Raw genomic sequence first — 17,641 nt, 5'->3', positions numbered from 1 at the left:
GCCGACCCCCCCCCCCCCCACCTCACTATAGCCCCCCCGAGATTAGACTCGAGACTTTATGTGTCTCTATTTTAGAGGTAAAAACAGGGAGAGGGATTCCCTGTTCACAATGCCCACCAGGGGCATTCCTGCAGGGTTTTGGCAGCTCTTTTTCTCTGGCTCCGCCCCACCACTCCCCCGCCTCCCAGCACACTGTGAGAGACACACGCGGCCGTATGCAATTCATGTTTTCTCCTGAGTTTTCTCCTAGGTCAGGGGTCTGCAACCTTTAAGAATGAAAGAGCCACTTGGACCCGTTTCCGAAAAGAGAAAAAAAACTGGGAGCCGCAAAACCATTATAAAACAGATATGTCCCCAATATGCACAAATCGTTAGCAGATATGTCCCCAATATGCACAAATCGTTAGCAGATATGACCCCAATATGCACAAATCGTTAGCAGATATGTCCCCAATATGCACAAATCGTTAGCAGATATGTCCCCAATATGCACAAATCGTTAGCAGATATGACCCCAATATGCACAAATCGTTAGCAGATATGTCCCCAATATGCATAAATCGTTAGCAGATATGTCCCCAATATGCACAAATCGTTAGCAGATATGACCCCAATATGCACAAATCGTTAGCAGATATGACCCCAATATGCACAAATCGTTAGCAGATATGACCCCAATATGCACAAATCGTTAGCGGATATGACCCCAATATGCACAAATCGTTAGCGGATATGACCCCAATATGCACAAATCGTTAGCAGATATGACCCCAATATGCACAAATCCTTCAGCAGAAATGACCCCAATATGCACAAATCATTAGCAGATATGACCCCAATATGCAGATAGGACCCCAATATGCACAAATCGTTAGCAGATATGTCCCCAATATGCAGATATAACCCCAATAAGCACAAATCGTTAGCAGATATGTCCCCAATATGCACAAATCGTTAGCAGATATGTCCCCAATATGCACAAATCATTAGCAGATATGACCCCAATATGCAGATATGACCCCAATAAGCACAAATCGTTAGCGGATATGACCCCAATATGCACAAATCGTTAGCAGATATGACCCCAATATGCACAAATCCTTCAGCAGAAATGACCCCAATATGCACAAATCATTAGCAGATATGACCCCAATATGCAGATATGACCCCAATATGCACAAATCGTTAGCAGATATGTCCCCAATATGCAGATATAACCCCAATAAGCACAAATCGTAAGCAGATATGTCCCCAATATGCACAAATCGTTAGCAGATATGTCCCCAATATGCACAAATCATTAGCAGATATGACCCCAATATGCAGATATGACCCCAATATGCACAAATCGTTAGCAGATATGTCCCCAATATGCAGATATAACCCCAATATGCACAAATCGTTAGCAGATATGTCCCCATTATGCACAAATCGTTAGCAGATATGTCCCCAATATGCACAAATCGTTAGCAGATATGGCCCCAATATGCAGATATGACCCCCAATATGCACAAATCGTTAGCAGATATGTCCCCAATATGCAGAAATGACCCCCAATATGCACAAATCGTTAGCAGATATGACCCCAATATGCACAAATCATTAGCAAATATGACCCCAATATGCACAAATCCTTCAGCAGAAATGACCCCAATATGCACAAATCCTTCAGCAGAAATGACCCCAATATGCACAAATCCTTCAGCAGATCTGAAAAGAAAACCCCATTTACTCACCTAGTAAGAAGACCTCCTGTCACGATCTCCTCCTGTCCCGACCTCCGGTCCCGACCTCCTTGTGGCGCGCAACTCCGTCGGCTCCTCTTCCTTCCCGACGTCACGTCCTGCCTGCACTACACTGCAGGGCTACGGGAAAATGGCCACCCGAAGCCCTGCACTGGTCCGGCGGCCTCTGTGATAGGCTGCCGGCCAGCGGCAGCACACGTGACGTCACACGCGCAAACGTCACACGCGCGCCGCAACCACTGACACCCACTACCGGTGTAGTGTCAGAATGGGCAGCCCTGCAGCACCGGAGCCGGGACTGAGCCGCGGCAAAGGGGAAAAAGAGCCGCTTGCGGCTCCGGAGCCGCGGGTTGCCGACCCCTGTCCTAGGTGATATATTTAAATGTGTCAATAAAATGCCTTTTAAAACATCAGCAAGCAAACAAATACTCAAAATAATTTTGAAAGTACTTTTTCTCCTACTTTTGGTACTTTCTCTATTGCAAAGTGCTACAAAGTTATTAAAAATTGTAGATGAAAAATGATCTCCTAGGAGAAAACTCAGGAGAAAAAGTGAATTGCATATGAACCACAGTCTCTCTGTGCAGTGCCGTGACCCGGAGATCACGAAAGTGAAAGTTGACCATTGCGGCCAAATCAGGTAGCCTACTTCGGGCTCTCTTTAAAGCAACTATACCACTACATAAGGGCATTAAACTATGTTACAAAGAAATATTGGGTGACAACAATAAACAGCTACTAAAATATGTTAGACAATGGTCTCTAGACCTTTAACGCGAAGTTTATTTAACTGACATTCAACTAGCCTCTGCCACCCTAACCTGTTACTCCAAATGCGCCACAAACTGGGAAATGCTTCCAAAAATAATATTAAGATGGTATGTACCCACACTACAAATCTCCAAATTTTTGACACAAACCTCCGCTCTCTGTTGAAGAGATTGTGATTTTCCGGGTAGAGATGTCGCGAACCTCCGATTTTCGGTTTGCGAACCCTGTTCGCAAACTTTCGCAGAAGGTTTGGTTTGCGCAAACTTTCACGAACCGCAATAGACTTCAATGGGGAGGCGAACTTTGAAAACTGGAAACACTCATGCTGGCCACAAAAGTGATGGAAAGGATGTTTCAAGGGGTCTAACACCTGGAGTGGGGCATGGTGGAGTGGCATACATGCCAAAAGTCCCGGGGAAAAATCTGGATTTGACGCAAAGCAGCGTTTTAAGGGCAGAAATCACATTGAATGCTAAATTGCTGGCCTAAAGTGCTTTCAAACATCTTGCATGTGTATACATCAATCAGGGAGTGTAATTAGAGTACTATTTCACACTGACACACCAAACTCACTGTGTAACGCACCGCAAACAGCTGTTTGTGCAGTGATGGCCATGCTGGACTTGTGCGCACCATGGCGAGAGTGCAGGCCGTGGTGGTTTTCAAGCCCATATGGTCGCAGGGCTGTGGTAGCTCAATGATAGAACAACAGTGACTGTCCAGCTGATCGAATTTGGTCTGTCCACAATGAAGCAATGACCTTATGATCTTGGGTGTGCCCCCCCCCCAAGACACCCATATAGCCGGCGGTCATTGCTTCATTGTGATACTCAAGCCCCTTCACCACGGCAAGGTAATGATTACGAAGGGGAATTGTCACATGTACATGCCTTTTGTTTTGTTGTTGCAGCTGCAGTGCAGCCAGAAAAATTAGGCAGGCATGTACACACAACAGAAAAATTATTATAGCTGCCTTAAAAATTCAGGAATACATCTGGAGTCCTGGTGGTGGCGGAGAAGGCAGTCAAGCGGCCTGCAGGCAGAGATGCTGTGTGGGGAGCGAATTAGTCTTGGGGCAGGCAGTCATACGGCGTGCAGGCAGAGATGCTGTGTGTGTGGGGACTGACTTAGTCTTCGGGCAGGCCTGACCGTATTTTGCAGACCAGGCATCCGTGGTCAGATGGAACCTTGGCCCAACACTGTGTGCCAGAGATGTCACCACTTGCCTATCAATATCATGCTACAGTTTAGGTATCACCTTTTTTGAGAAAAAATTGCAGCCTGGTGTCTTCCACTGCGGTGTGTGGCTTTGCTTTTGTGTGCTGCTTTTCCTCAGGTGGTCATCCCATTGCAGTTTTTGCTTTGTAATCATGTGCCTTCATAAGGTAGTTGTCCCTACGCGGGTCTTGGTCTTTCCACGGCTCAATATTCGGTGGCAGAGAGTACAGATGGCAATTCTCTCATCTGAGGCAGACACAAAAACACATTTCCTGAGCCCTGGGGTGATGCCACTGTGGTGGTGGCGGCCGACTGAGTGTTAAGTGGGGTGCCAAAATCAGAACAGTAGGAGGAAGATATGTCACGCTTCCGTGCGGAAGCTGAGAAAGATGAGGTGTTCTGTGTTAAATAGTCAAGTACGTCCTGACAAATTTGGGGGTTGATGGCACGTCGAAAATTGCGCAAAAGGTGGATCAGCGCAACACCAGGCCGCCTCAGAATGGCCTCCAATCAGAGATGCGCTGAGCCCCCCCAGGAACTACAAACGCACCTTGAACCCAAACAGAAGCTCTGCATATACACCAAAAGCATGGCTGTTAAGTGGGAGCAGCTGACCAAAAATGAATTAAATGAGTACATAGTACAAGGAAATGAGCAGCGCTACTTAAAAACAGACTAGTGCCTACCTGCTTTTGGTGTATATGCAGAGCTTCTGTTTGGGTTCAAGGTGCGTTTGTAGTTCCTGGAGGGGCTCAGTGCATCTCTGATTGGAGGCCATTCGGAGGCGGCCTGGTGTTGCGCTGATCCACCTTTTGCGCAATTTTCGATTTTTCAATTTTATTTGGTAGCGCACCCAGGCTATGCATATACATAGGTTAGGATTTAGTTGGTGTTAGGCCCCTCCCATGGAGGATTGACTTCTTCGCAGGGGGAGGGACGAGTACTTAATAGGTTGCATGCAAGCTGTTAATGGAAACCATCATCCTCCTCTAGTGGTAGACAGGTCATGTGTATGCTCGGTGTGTATTCGACCCCACAAGTGGGGCTTGCACTCTTTTGCAGGTAGGCACTAGTCTGTTTTTAAGTAGTGCTGCTCATTTCCTTGCTAGGTTGATGGCACGTGCCTTCTTCTGAACACTGTACGAGGGCCGCACAAAATCACGACAGAGTGACCTCGAACAGACCCGCCAGGTGGCCTGCCTCTGCCTTTTGTTTTGTCCATATTGGGGGGGATGAAGTGAAAGGTATGCACTGACTTGACTAATACAATGTGCAGTCACACAGGTGCAGTTAACAGGTATGCACGGAGTGGTATATCTCACTGCATGCACTCACGTAGGTAGGTGGGTGCACTGAACACAACAGGTAGGTATATGCAGTGATGGGTATTACAATTTGCACCTGTCACACACAGACAGGTACCGGACAGGCACAGTGACACTGGGTGCGCTCACGTAGGTAGGTGAGTGCACTGAAGTGAACAACGGGTAGGTATATGCAGTGATGGGTATTATAATGTGCACCTGGCACAGTAGTAATTATACCACCAAGGGGTCAAAGGCCAGCTGTGACTGACTGACAGGGCTGTATATAATGCAAGTGGGCCACACACAAAAAAAAAATAGATCACAAGAACAAGATTAGCTCTCAAAAGAGCTGTTGCAGGTTTTTCTTTTAGCAATAAGAATCAGCAAGGAGCAAGCTAACAATTCTACAAGAGCCTAACTAAGCTTTCCCTATAGGTCTCTGCACAGCAGCTCTCCCTTCTCTAATTACTGCAGGCACACGAGTGAGTGAAAAGCCTGACACTGCCTACCTTTTAAAAGGGGGTGAGGCTCCAGGAGGGAGTGTAGCTTGATTGGCTACAATGTGCCTGCTGACTGTGATCTAGAGGGTCAAAGTTGACCCTAATGATGCACTATGGGGGCGATTTAAACTTCCGGAAAAGTTTGCGGTTCTCCGCAAACGCGAACCACGGAAGTTCTCCGGGAACCGTTCGCGGGCGAACCATTCGGGCTATCACTACCCAAGTCCTAGCACAGACTAACACCAAGATATTTGATGCAGTTTGATTATAAAATAAAGTTACATTTAGTCTTCAGACATTTCTTTCTGACGCATCCATTTAGTCATAGGAAAAATGTCAGTAATTGAATTAAATTGGCTATTTGTAAAGCACCCAATATCAGTAAGACCATAAGTGACTGCAATAATGTCTAAGTCCAATTATATAACTTTCTATTGGATGTGCTATTGAGAAAAGTTCAACAAAGGTTCCCCAAAAATTGGTATTTTCCTAGAAAATGGTAATCCTGGTTTTGACATCACAATAGCAATGGGATTTAAATATCCAACTTTAAACGACCTCCTAATCCTATGATGTACATTTTTTAACTGGTGACTTTAGTTTATTGTTTCCATGCACAAGACATAGAAGACTGTAAATATCATTTTCAAAAATCCAGAATATTCATGTTGTTCTTTTATATGTGCAATGCTCTATTTGTTAAGCTGTAGCTGTTATGTCTGCAATTGGCATTTAGATTGCTATAAACAGGAACTAATCCAAACATTTCCTTTTCTAACTTAAAACTCGGTACATGGAGATCTAATGCTTTACTTGGCAGGAACATGAAAAATGGAAACGATGAAACTCTGCAAGAATTGGAAGTGTTAGTGCAGATGTATGATTCATATATGAAGCATTTAAGGTCAAAATCCAAGGGTAGCTCAATCACAAGGCAGAGGTTTTAAGTAATAAATAAAGTTTTGCTAATGTATTTGATCATTAGGTTATAACTTTTCAGTGGCATCAGAGAAATGTCTTACTTAGTAATTTGTGGTTATTGCTTCAGAAAAGCTTCCTTCTTGGATGTCATATTTAATCATATAAGAATACTAGACCTGAATTGAAATCTAATGTCTACATTAAATAATTAATGACTGACTGATGACTGACTTGCTTAATTACTCCTATTAGGGTTAGTGTATAGTAATATATCCTTTAATTAGTGGATGATTTTACTGTTTAATAAGCACTAAGTACTGCTTATAGCACTTTGTGTTTTTCAGTACAGTGCAGATTTTCAGAACTGTCTACATTTTTTTATGTTGCCTTCATTATATTAAAAATAGGTGTGACTTGCTATATGTATGTGTTTGGAAATTAATGTATGATGGCCAAGTGGTAGGCACTCTCACACTGAAGCTCTGGAGTGCCACGTTTGAAATCTACTAGGGCATCTGCATTGAGTTTATAGACTGTCCTTGTATTTGCAACATTGCAAGGGTTCTCTGTGTCTTCCCCAATTTACTTTCATAATCTAAAAATGTACTGATTGATAATCTGGCTCCAGAGCCAGGCCGAGGCAGAGGCTGGAGAGGCTACAGCCTCTGAGCTCAGCACTGTGAGTGCACATTCCTCTGCGCACCCCCTCCCCCTCCCTCCATCATGTTCCACAGGGTCCTCAGCCTGTCCCTTTGCACTGCTACCCTCCCCCAGTTCCCATTGCTCTGGCGCTATCATCCTGGGATCTCCAGACCAGGTGCCAGGCAATCACAAAGTCTTCCGGCGTGCTTGCCCGCCCACTCTGTGCTACAAACCGCTCTGTCATCAGAGAGATGTCACGTGGCTGTGCATTTGTGTTGCTGGGCAACAGCAGGAAGCTGGTTTCTGCTCTCACTGCCGCATCGTCGACTTCCTGTAGTGCTGCCTGCTGAGATTGGTCATGTGTTCCTTGACTCCTCAACTTGCTGTGGCTTGGATTGGACAAGGGTTGAATGCCTGTCACTGTGGGTCCTGTTGAAGGAAGTCATAGATTGTTTACAGTATCCAGGTGTTGCATTTGGACACCTGAAGTGAGAAGGTATGAAGGAAGGGAGGGAGAGTAATGTGAAAAAGACACACACACACGCACACACACACACACACACACACACACACACACACACACACACACACACACACACACACACACACACACTCACTCACTCACTCACTCACTCACTATTTCTCTCTCTTTCTCTCTCTTTCTCTCTCTTCTTTCTCCTTTCTCTTCTCTCTCCTCCCTTTTCTCTCCTCTCTCTCTTTCTTACTCTCATGCCCTCCCGCCACCTCTTAAGGCTATGCACTAAGCCGATGACGAGACATGCTAGAAAGTATTCATCAATAGAGATGTTGCGAACCTCCGATTTTCGGTTCGCGAACCTTCGCGGAAGGTTCGGTTCACAAAAAAGTTTGCGAACCGCAATAGACTTCAATGGGGATGCTAACTTTGAAAAATGGAAAAATGTATGCTGCCCACAAAAGTGATGGAAAAGATGTTTCAAGGGGTCTAACACCTGGAGGGGGGCATGGCGGAGTGGGATACATGCCCAAAGTCCCGGGGAAAAATCTGGATGTGACGCAAAGCAGCGTTTTAAGGGCAGAAATTACATTGAATGCTAAATTGCAGGCCTAAAGTGCTTAAAAACATCTTGCATGTGTATATATCAATCAGGGAGTGTAATTAGAGTTCTTCTTCACACTGACGCACCAAACTCACTGTGTAATGCATCGCAAACAGCTGTTTGCGTAGTGACGGCCGTGCTGGACTGGTGCACACCATGGCGAGAGTGTAGGCCGTGGCGGTTTTCAAGCCCATATGGTCGCCGGGCTGTGGTAGCTCAATGATAGAACAACAGTGACTGTCCAGCTGATCAAATTTGGTCTGTCCACAATGAAGCAACGACCTTATTATCTTCTTGTATGTAGGTAGGCATAGGTAGGAGTCCCAGTATAGGTAGGTAGGCATAGGTAGGAGTCCCAGTATAGGAAGATAGGCATAGGTAGGTGTCCCAGTAGTTAGCTAGGCATAGGTAGGAGTCCCAGTATAGTTAGGTAGGCATAGGTAGGAGTCCCAGTATAGGTAGGTAGGCATAGGTAGGTGTCCCAGTAGTTAGCTAGGCATAGGTAGGAGTCCCAGTATAGGTAGGTAGGCATAGGTAGGTGCCTCAGTAGTTAGCTAGACATAGGTAGGAGACTCAGTAGTTAGCTATGCATAGGTAGGAGACCCAGTATATATAGGTAGGCATAGGTAGGTCCCCTAGTATAGGTAGGTAGGTAGGTGTCCCCGTATAGGTAAGTAGGTGCCCCAGTAGTTAGGTAGGCATAGGTAGGTGTCCCAGTATAGATAGTTAGGCAGGGCCTGGCTGGCACAATAATAACTATTACCAAGGTCCAGCTGCAACAGATAGGGCTGTATAATGTCAGTGAGCAACACACAAAAAAAACAACACACATCTGGAAAACATTATCTCTCAAAAGAGCTGTTGAGGGGTGATATTTTAGCAATAACAATCAGCCAGGAGCAAGCCAAGAGCCTAATTAATCTCTCCCTAGGAGAACAAGTCTGCAGCAGCTCTCCCTAGTCTGTCTCTAGCAGGCACACGAGTGGGTGTAATGGCCAGCAAACCTGCCTTATATAAGGGGGGGGGGGCTCCTGGGCTTAATGTAGCCTGAATGGCTACAATGTGCCTGTTGACTGTGATGCAGAGGGTCAAAGTTGACCCTCATAGTGCATTATGGGGCGAATCGAACTTCCGCAAAAGTTTGCTTGGTCCAGGCGAACGCGAACCACCAAAGTTCGCCTTGAACCGTTCGCCAGCGAACCGTTCGCTACATCTCTATTCATCAATCTGTCAATCTAAAGGAAAAATTGGAGTGTGTGTTTAAGCCTTTACATTCATCCTATGTAAGGTAGAGTTGGAGTTAGTGTGAAAGCAATTCAGTACTAAAAAACCCTACCTACTCCTAAAACTGACACCAGCACTGTCAAACACCATCATTGCTATTCCTGCCACTAAGGGTACCTGCCTTAGGTTGGTGAACTCCACCAGTGCCTTTTCCACTATTTCCACTGCTACAGGGTAGCGGAACTCCAGCACCACCACCGATGTGCTGTCCCTGCTGATATAAATTTTGGGCACTTGTTGTGGCCAGTAATTCTACACTTTAACATGTGCGTCTAAGGCAGTGCCCAATTTCTTGGCTGTGAATCGCACCCAAATTACCAGGGAAGGGGATGGGGGCGCACCTTTAAGTTTCTGCTTAGGGTGCTGGAGAACTTTGGCCCAGCCCTGTTTTGGCTCTTAACAAATCACAACCTCAGATCAGTAAGTTCTATAAACTTGGTCACTCCCAGAGTTCACCTCAAAAAATCTGGAGATAGAGCCTTCTGTCATGCTGCCCCTACTCTTTGGAACTTCCTGCCACACCCAGTAAAGACAGCACCATCCCTGTAGCTATTCAAATCCAGACTGAAAAGCCACCTGTTTAGCCTGGCATTTCCGGACTTATAAAATTCTTCCTCTGTACCACGATGGTCTGAGCCATGCTTATGCGCTTTGAGTCCTATGGGAGAAAAGCGCTCTACAAATGTTAGTTGTTGTTGTTGTTGTTGTTGTAATTGTTATAGTTGTTAAAGTGGATCCGAGATAAACTTTTATTCATTGCATAATTGTGCCCCTTACATATAGTTTATAGGGAATTCCTAAAGCCACATACTTTTTTTGTTTGTTTTAATACCCTAATTCTCTATAAACTAAACACACCTCACCCACAGCTCCTCCAGTGGTCGATTTACTGTCTGATCGATTATTTCCAACATGTCCGATCTGCTTTTCGATCATTTTCCGAGCATTTTCCGATCGATTTCCATGCACTTTAATAGGAAATCGATCGGAAAATGCTCGGAAATCGATCGGAAAGCAAATCGAACATGTTGGAAATAATCGATCTGACAGTAAATCGACCAGAAAATCTCATAGTGTGTACCCAGCATTATGCCATAAACTCAGAATGAAAGCCAGGCAACTGGCATTGTTTATACTGGAATGAAATGACAGCCTTTGTATTATTTTTCACTTCAGGTTCCCTTGAAAACAGTTGTACAAATTATAACATTGCTGCATAAATGCACAATATTAACAGCAATAAAAATACATAAGAATGCATTACATGATAGGACTAAGCTATCTGAATGCCAAGTTGACTTTTTCATTTATTTTGCAACAAATATTGTTTTTTAAATGTGGCAAATAGGATTAATAATATTTTTATAAAATATATATATTATCACAGGGTTGCTTTGTTAGAAGATTTAACTACCTTAGAAAAAGTCCGTCTAACATCCTAATTCTGTAGTAATTTTGTAGTTATTATAAAAGCTGCACCCCAATCCAAGGTTATTTTTAGTACTTGCTAAGTTGGAGCGGGAAACTATTGAAATACAATCTCACTATTATTATTATTATTATTATTTACTATTTAGATAACGCTGACACCCTCCGCAGCGCAGTACAGAGTATATAGAGTATACAGAGTATATTATCCACTTCTTGTAGTGTATGTATCGTAGTCAAGGGCCAAATTAGGGGAAACCAATAAACGTATCCGCATGTTTTTGGGATGTAGGGGGAAACCAGACAGCCCAGAGGAAACCCATGCGGTCATGAGGGAAACATACAAACTCTTTTCAGATAATGGATAATCCCCTGGCTGGTATTCGAACCAGGGAACCAGTGGTGAAAAGCACTATGCCACCTTGCTGCCCAATACACGGAAGGTACACCAGTCAGAGTTGATTTCAAAGGTGCTGTAAACTGGAAAGAAACACTGACACCTATAAGTAGAAACTTGAAGGACTTTCTATAGTTGACATTACAAAAGATATGAATCACTAACAGAGAAAAAATATATATACATGCTAAAACCCTGGATTACAAATTACTTGGTTTGAAAGCACTTTGCAAGACAAGCAAACATTTTTATGAAATGTTGTCTTAATAAGCAAGCAACATCTTGATATGCAAGAACAGTATCTACCTGGGTCATGTCATTACAACTGAGCCGATGGTTCTTCCCTTCTTTGACACTGCAGAATTGCACATAATACAAAACTATTGACTGTTAAAGGAATACTATCGATTCACATATTTTTTTCATTTGACACAGGCATTGTTTGGGAAGTGCTGCTAAGTACTGGTGTATATATTTTAGTAGCAACTTCTTTGTTTACTGTTAGCAAAATACTTTCAAACTTTACTGACACAAAAACTGACTGCTGACTGAGCCATGAGGAGAGGGGAAATTCCCCTCACACTAGATCAGTTAACTCTGTGTTCAGCTCTGTGTGTGACAGAGAGAGAGAGCTCCCAGCAGCTACAGCTTCTGTGTCCTGTGTTTCTGACTGACGTGCCTGAAGAGAGCAGAGGAAATGTAACTAATTCTCATAGCTTTTCATACTGTTTTTGCTTTCAGAGTTTGATATTTGCTTTGTGTAGTCTGATATGCAACTCTGGCTGTGCATTGAAGCAGACACCCCTTCTGCAATTGATTTGTCCCAATATAGCTAAATCCTACCCTCAATAAATTACAGCTTTTGCCTTTGATATTTAACATGAAAAGTTGGAAAATGTTTACACAGCTACTTAGACATTATTTGTACATTGTCATTTTAGAACACTTGGGTATCGATAGTATTCCTTTAAGTGTGACATTTCCGTGAAATTCCCAAAAGTAGGAAAAAGCAACTGTCACTAGAGAAGTTCTATGCTAAAGCTGCACAAAAAGAAAAATATTTATTTACAGATAACAGATAGCAATGATTTATTTGATATAGTGAAAGTCTTCCTATGTACACAATAACCCTCATTCTCTCGTCTCTGCCGGCCTCAATTCTTTTTAAAAGTAAAGTGCAGGTTGATTTGATTTACTATATGCATTTTACTTTATACTGTGCACTACTTTATATTAAATATTTTTCAGCAAATGTTTTTGGATTGTGAAACGAATCATCTGAGTTTCCATTCTTTCTTGTTTAGAAAATGTCCCTTTAATATAGGAGTGCTTTGGATTACAAGCATGTTCCTGCACCAAATGATATGCTCACAAACCAAGGTTCCACTATATTATGTTCACCTTCCCCACCGTTAACCAAAGTTACTTGGGAACACAAATATCATAATATTAAAACATTACATTTATTATATTTTCTTAAAATTTGTAAATTTGTGTAGGCGATAAATATCTTATAACAAGTATTTTTAAAACAATAACATTTATAAGCATGAATTCCACAAAAAAACACACTGCCCATTCCAATTTTTTTTAAACCATGTCTGAGGAACGATTGAGCATGTGGGAGAGATTAGTACACTCCTTTCATTGGGGAATGCACTGTCTTTAGTGATTACAGATGACTTTGGCAATGGGATTGTCCGTCCTTGGGAGACTTCTTTCTCAGATTTTAACATTTTGCTAAGAAATCACAAGCAAGATTAATACATTTTTTATAGGATCTCTTATAATAAACAATAATAATTCTAAAACTCTTCTGCTTTTCAACTCACAGCACTTGAGGACACGCTCAATAGGCCACACTGCAGTGTTAGGGAGTCTAGCCTAAGGACTCCTTACTAATTAGGTAGAGACAAGATTTGAACCCTGATATTCTATGTCTGAGACTGTACACTATCCAGACAGTTGTTTATGATGGAAGGCCATGGAACAAACGCCAGGCAGTTATGGACTTTTTGTGCAAATCAAGTTTGTCAGTGTTATTTGTATACACTTTTTGCAAATTGGCCGATCCCACACAAATGTAATAAATGTTACATTTAAATATAAAGGTGTTTGTGCTCCTAATAAACCCCATTTGTCAATTCATTCTATAGCTGTATCTATTAAAGGAGATAGCCTGAAATAAAGTGTTATTAAACTTAATGATCAGTTTTGAGATATTATTTTAATCACCCGACATACTACAACTGGATGAGTTTTCAAAGTTTGTATAAAACTATGTTTATGCATCTGTGGCATAATAACCATGTTATATGATATATCGAAAAAAATTGATTTAGTGTTATTTTTCATTTATTCATTACAACATCTGTGTGTGTACTTTTCCCACAAAAAAAAATAAAAAAAATATCTCCACACAACCAGTAATTCCAAAGTGGGCAGTTAGCATGGGCACTTGAGGATGCTGTTTACTCTAAGAAGAATTTTGGAAACAATAGTTCCACACTAGAGTCTTCTTCCAAATATTCAGACTTGTTGCAGGTGCCTCAGCTCGACTTGTTCCAGAAAGTAATATCTTTGGAATGAAATGGAAATAAATTCATGAAGGACTTAATACAAAATGTTAAATATGACACTCATTTTCATTTCACAACCTTCTGCAAGGGAATATAATTAGTTTTAATTAAAACTTTGGAGTTTGTTTTGGGGAGAGAATAAAGGCTGGTCATTTTGCTTCTCAACTATTTTATTCCTTAATACTTTGCTAATGCAAAAAGAAAAACAGATCAATTGTTCTTTTTATTGTTTGCATAATGGCCCTGGCACTTCACAGTGGTGTTTTGCAAACAGCTGAGATTTTCTACATGCATGATTCATTCCCATGTACCACCTGGGGTATACGCTAGCATTTTAGATTTAAAACTCTCAAGCATCTCTTCCAAGTTACTAAATTCCTAATTGGATTCTGGATATGTCACTATGAGTAACATAAATTCCTTTTTAAAGTTCCAGCGGAATCTCAAAAAACGCACCAATTTGCAATTATTTCTTGCCCTTATTTTATAGAGATATTAGATGATTAGGGAAACTTTTATTTAAAGATAATCATTACAAAGTATTTAATTCTTCAATTTGTTTGTATGGGGTAACATAGTTTTTATGTAAAAAAACAAAAAAAAAGAAAAAAGAAAAGAAAAAAGAAAAGAATAAGAAATTAAAAAAAGTTGTAGAATAAAAAAAAATGTTATGGATAGGATGTAAGGGCTCAAACCCACGAGCAGACCTTTCTATGTGCTAGTGATTTTGAAAAGCTCTTGCTTATGTAATGCAATAAATGATTTTAATAAAATCACATCCCTCAAGTGGGATCACACCCATAGATTTAGATTAGCAAGAGCTTTTCAAATTACAAGCACTTAGTAAAGTACAGGTCCTTCTAAAAAAAATTAGCATATTGTGATAAAGTTCATTATTTTCTGTAATGTACTGATAAACATTAGACTTTCATATATTTTAGATTCATTACACACAACTGAAGTAGTTCAAGCCTTTTATTGTTTTAATATTGATGATTTTGGCATACAGCTCATGAAAACTCAAAATTCCTATCTCAAAAAATTAGCATATTGCATCCGACCAATAAAAGAAAAGTGTTTTTAAAACAAAAAAAGTCAACCTTCAAATAATTATGTTCAGTTATGCACTCAATACTTGGTCGGGAATCCTTTTGCAGAAATGACTGCTTCAATGCGGCGTGGCATGGAGGCAATCAGCCTGTGGCACTTCTCAGGTGTTATGGAGGCCCAGGATGCTTTGATAGCGGCCTTAAGCTCATCCAGAGTGTTGGGTCTTGCGTCTCTCAACTTTCTCTTCACAATATCCCACAGATTCTCTATGGGGTTCAGGTCAGGAGAGTTGGCAGGCTAATTGAGCACAGTAATACCATGGTTAGTAAACCATTTATCAGTGGTTTTGGCACTGTGAGCAGGTGCCAGGTCATGCTGAAAAATGAAATCTTCATCTCCATAAAGCTTTTCAGCAGATGGAAGCATGAAGTGCTCCAAAATCTCCTGATAGCTTGCTGCATTGACCCTGCCCTTGATAAAACACAGTGGACCAACACCAGCAGCTGACATGGCACCCCAGACCATCACTGACTGTGGGTACTTGACACTGGACTTCAGGCATTTTGGCATTTCCCTCTCCCCAGTCTTCATCCAGACTCTGGCACCTTGATTTCCGAATGACATGCAAAAGTTGCTTTCATCCGAAAAAAGCTCTTTGGACCACTGAGCAACAGTCCAGTGCAGCTTCTCTGTAGTCCAGATCAGGCGCTTCTGTCGCTGTTTCTGGTTCAAAAGTGGCTTGACCTGGGGAATGCGGCACCTGTAGCCCATTTCCTGCTTACGCCTGTACACGGTGGCTCTGGATGTTTCTACTCCAGACTCAGTCCACTGCTTCCGCAGGTCCCTCAAGATCTGGAATTGGTCCTTCTCCACAATCTTCCTCAGGGTCCGGTCACCTCTTCTCGTTGTGCAGCGTTTTCTGCCACACTTTTTCCTTCCTACAGACTTCCCACTGAGGTGCCTTGATACAGCACTCTGGGAACAGCCGTTCAGAAATTTCTTTCTGTGTCTTACCCTCTTGCTTGCGGGTGTCAATGATGGCCTTCTGGACAGCAGTCAGGTCGGCAGTCTTACCCATGATTGCGGTTTTGAGTAATGAACCAGGCTGGGAGTTTTTAAAAGCCTCAGGAATCTTTTGCAGGTGTTTAGAGTTAATTAGTTGATTCAGATGATTAGGTTAATAGCTCGTTTAGAGAACCTTTTCATGATATGCTAATTTTTTGATATAGGAATTTCGGGTTTTCATGAGCTGTAAGCCAAAATCATGAATATTAACCACTTACCCCCCCCCCCCCCCAGTGCTAACATTCTCTGTCCCTCTGCGCACCGATTCACCCCCAGGGACGGAGAAAGGCGTACTTGTTTGTTTACTGGTTGGGAGTGGGCGGGGACCTCGCGTGCACACTCCAGCCAGCCCGCACAGCAGGTGACTAATTTGACTTTAGGAACAAGCGTTCCTAAATCCAAATAGACTCGCCGATTGCGAATAGAATGAAGACAGCTTCTGTTTGAAGCCGTCTTCATTCATAACAAAGTAACGTAAACAAACGTGCAGCGCGCGATCGCGTGCCCCAGCGACCCGCTCGCGCGCACACAAACCCGGGCTCTGCAGTTCAATCATTGGCTATGGGGACCCCAGTCCCCAATAACCAATCACATTACAGTAATAGGGAAATGGAACCAGCGCTGAAAGGTAAACATTGCGCTGGTGTTTCAGGGGTAAAACCCCTCAGTTGTGAAGTGGTTAAAACAATAAAAGGCTTGAGCTACTTCAGGTGTGTGTAATGAATCTAAAATATATGAAAGTCTAATGTTTATCAGTACATTACAGAAAATAATGAACTTTATCACAATATGCACATTTTTTGAGAATGACATGTACTGCTAATGGGTTCCAGGCCTAATTGCCCTACAGTTAAACATTCTAACACATCAGCATCTGAAAAAGTATAATAAGCAGCTTAAGGAGCTGTATGTCATCGGCTTTATTCAAATGAATAGGTAGAATTGATATTTTAAAATAATAAAATTGTTCTTAGCAGGTTCAGCAGTAGTATAAGACATAGGAAGAGGCTTGTAAAGGCAAACAGTCATCTCCTATCTGTACATGTAGACAGCCAATTAAATAGTACATGTGCATAGCCTCTGTTGGTTAAAAGTGCATCAACACCTTTTTGATTTCTTTAGTAATTCTAGTAAAACAAGTAAGTGTGTATACACATGCAAGCTTAAAACTTGTCTGTGGTGGCCAATAACAACCACCTTTGCTGAGAATCCACCGTATTGAGCAGCCCCTGACCCCCTTGGCCTCGGCCACAGATCAGCCTGGTGGAATGCTTTGGTTGAGTGCCAACTGAGAGTGCTGCTCTCCCAACTCACCTGACTCCCATGTGACATCACACCTGCACCACTCTGTTGACCCTCCTACAGGCTAGAAAGACATGTGTACAGCCTACAGCCTCATAAATGGGACTTTCATGGGAAAGGAATTAGTTTACATGCAAGTGAGTTTGTTAATTTAAAGGGGAGAAATGTTATGAAACTAGGAGATTTAAAAATTGTAGTAAACTAGGACATAACCAGGTGAATAACCCTATGAGCCAACTGGTCATACATTGCAATGCAATACTCGCTAGAAATATAATTAAGGGATTATATATTACAATTATGAACAGGTGAAGAAATATATATATATATATATATATATATATATATATATA

This window comes from Hyperolius riggenbachi, chromosome 1 (genome assembly GCF_040937935.1).
Source record: "Hyperolius riggenbachi isolate aHypRig1 chromosome 1, aHypRig1.pri, whole genome shotgun sequence".
Classification (NCBI taxonomy): Eukaryota; Metazoa; Chordata; class Amphibia; order Anura; family Hyperoliidae; genus Hyperolius; species Hyperolius riggenbachi.
This window is presented reverse-complemented; position numbering follows the sequence as displayed.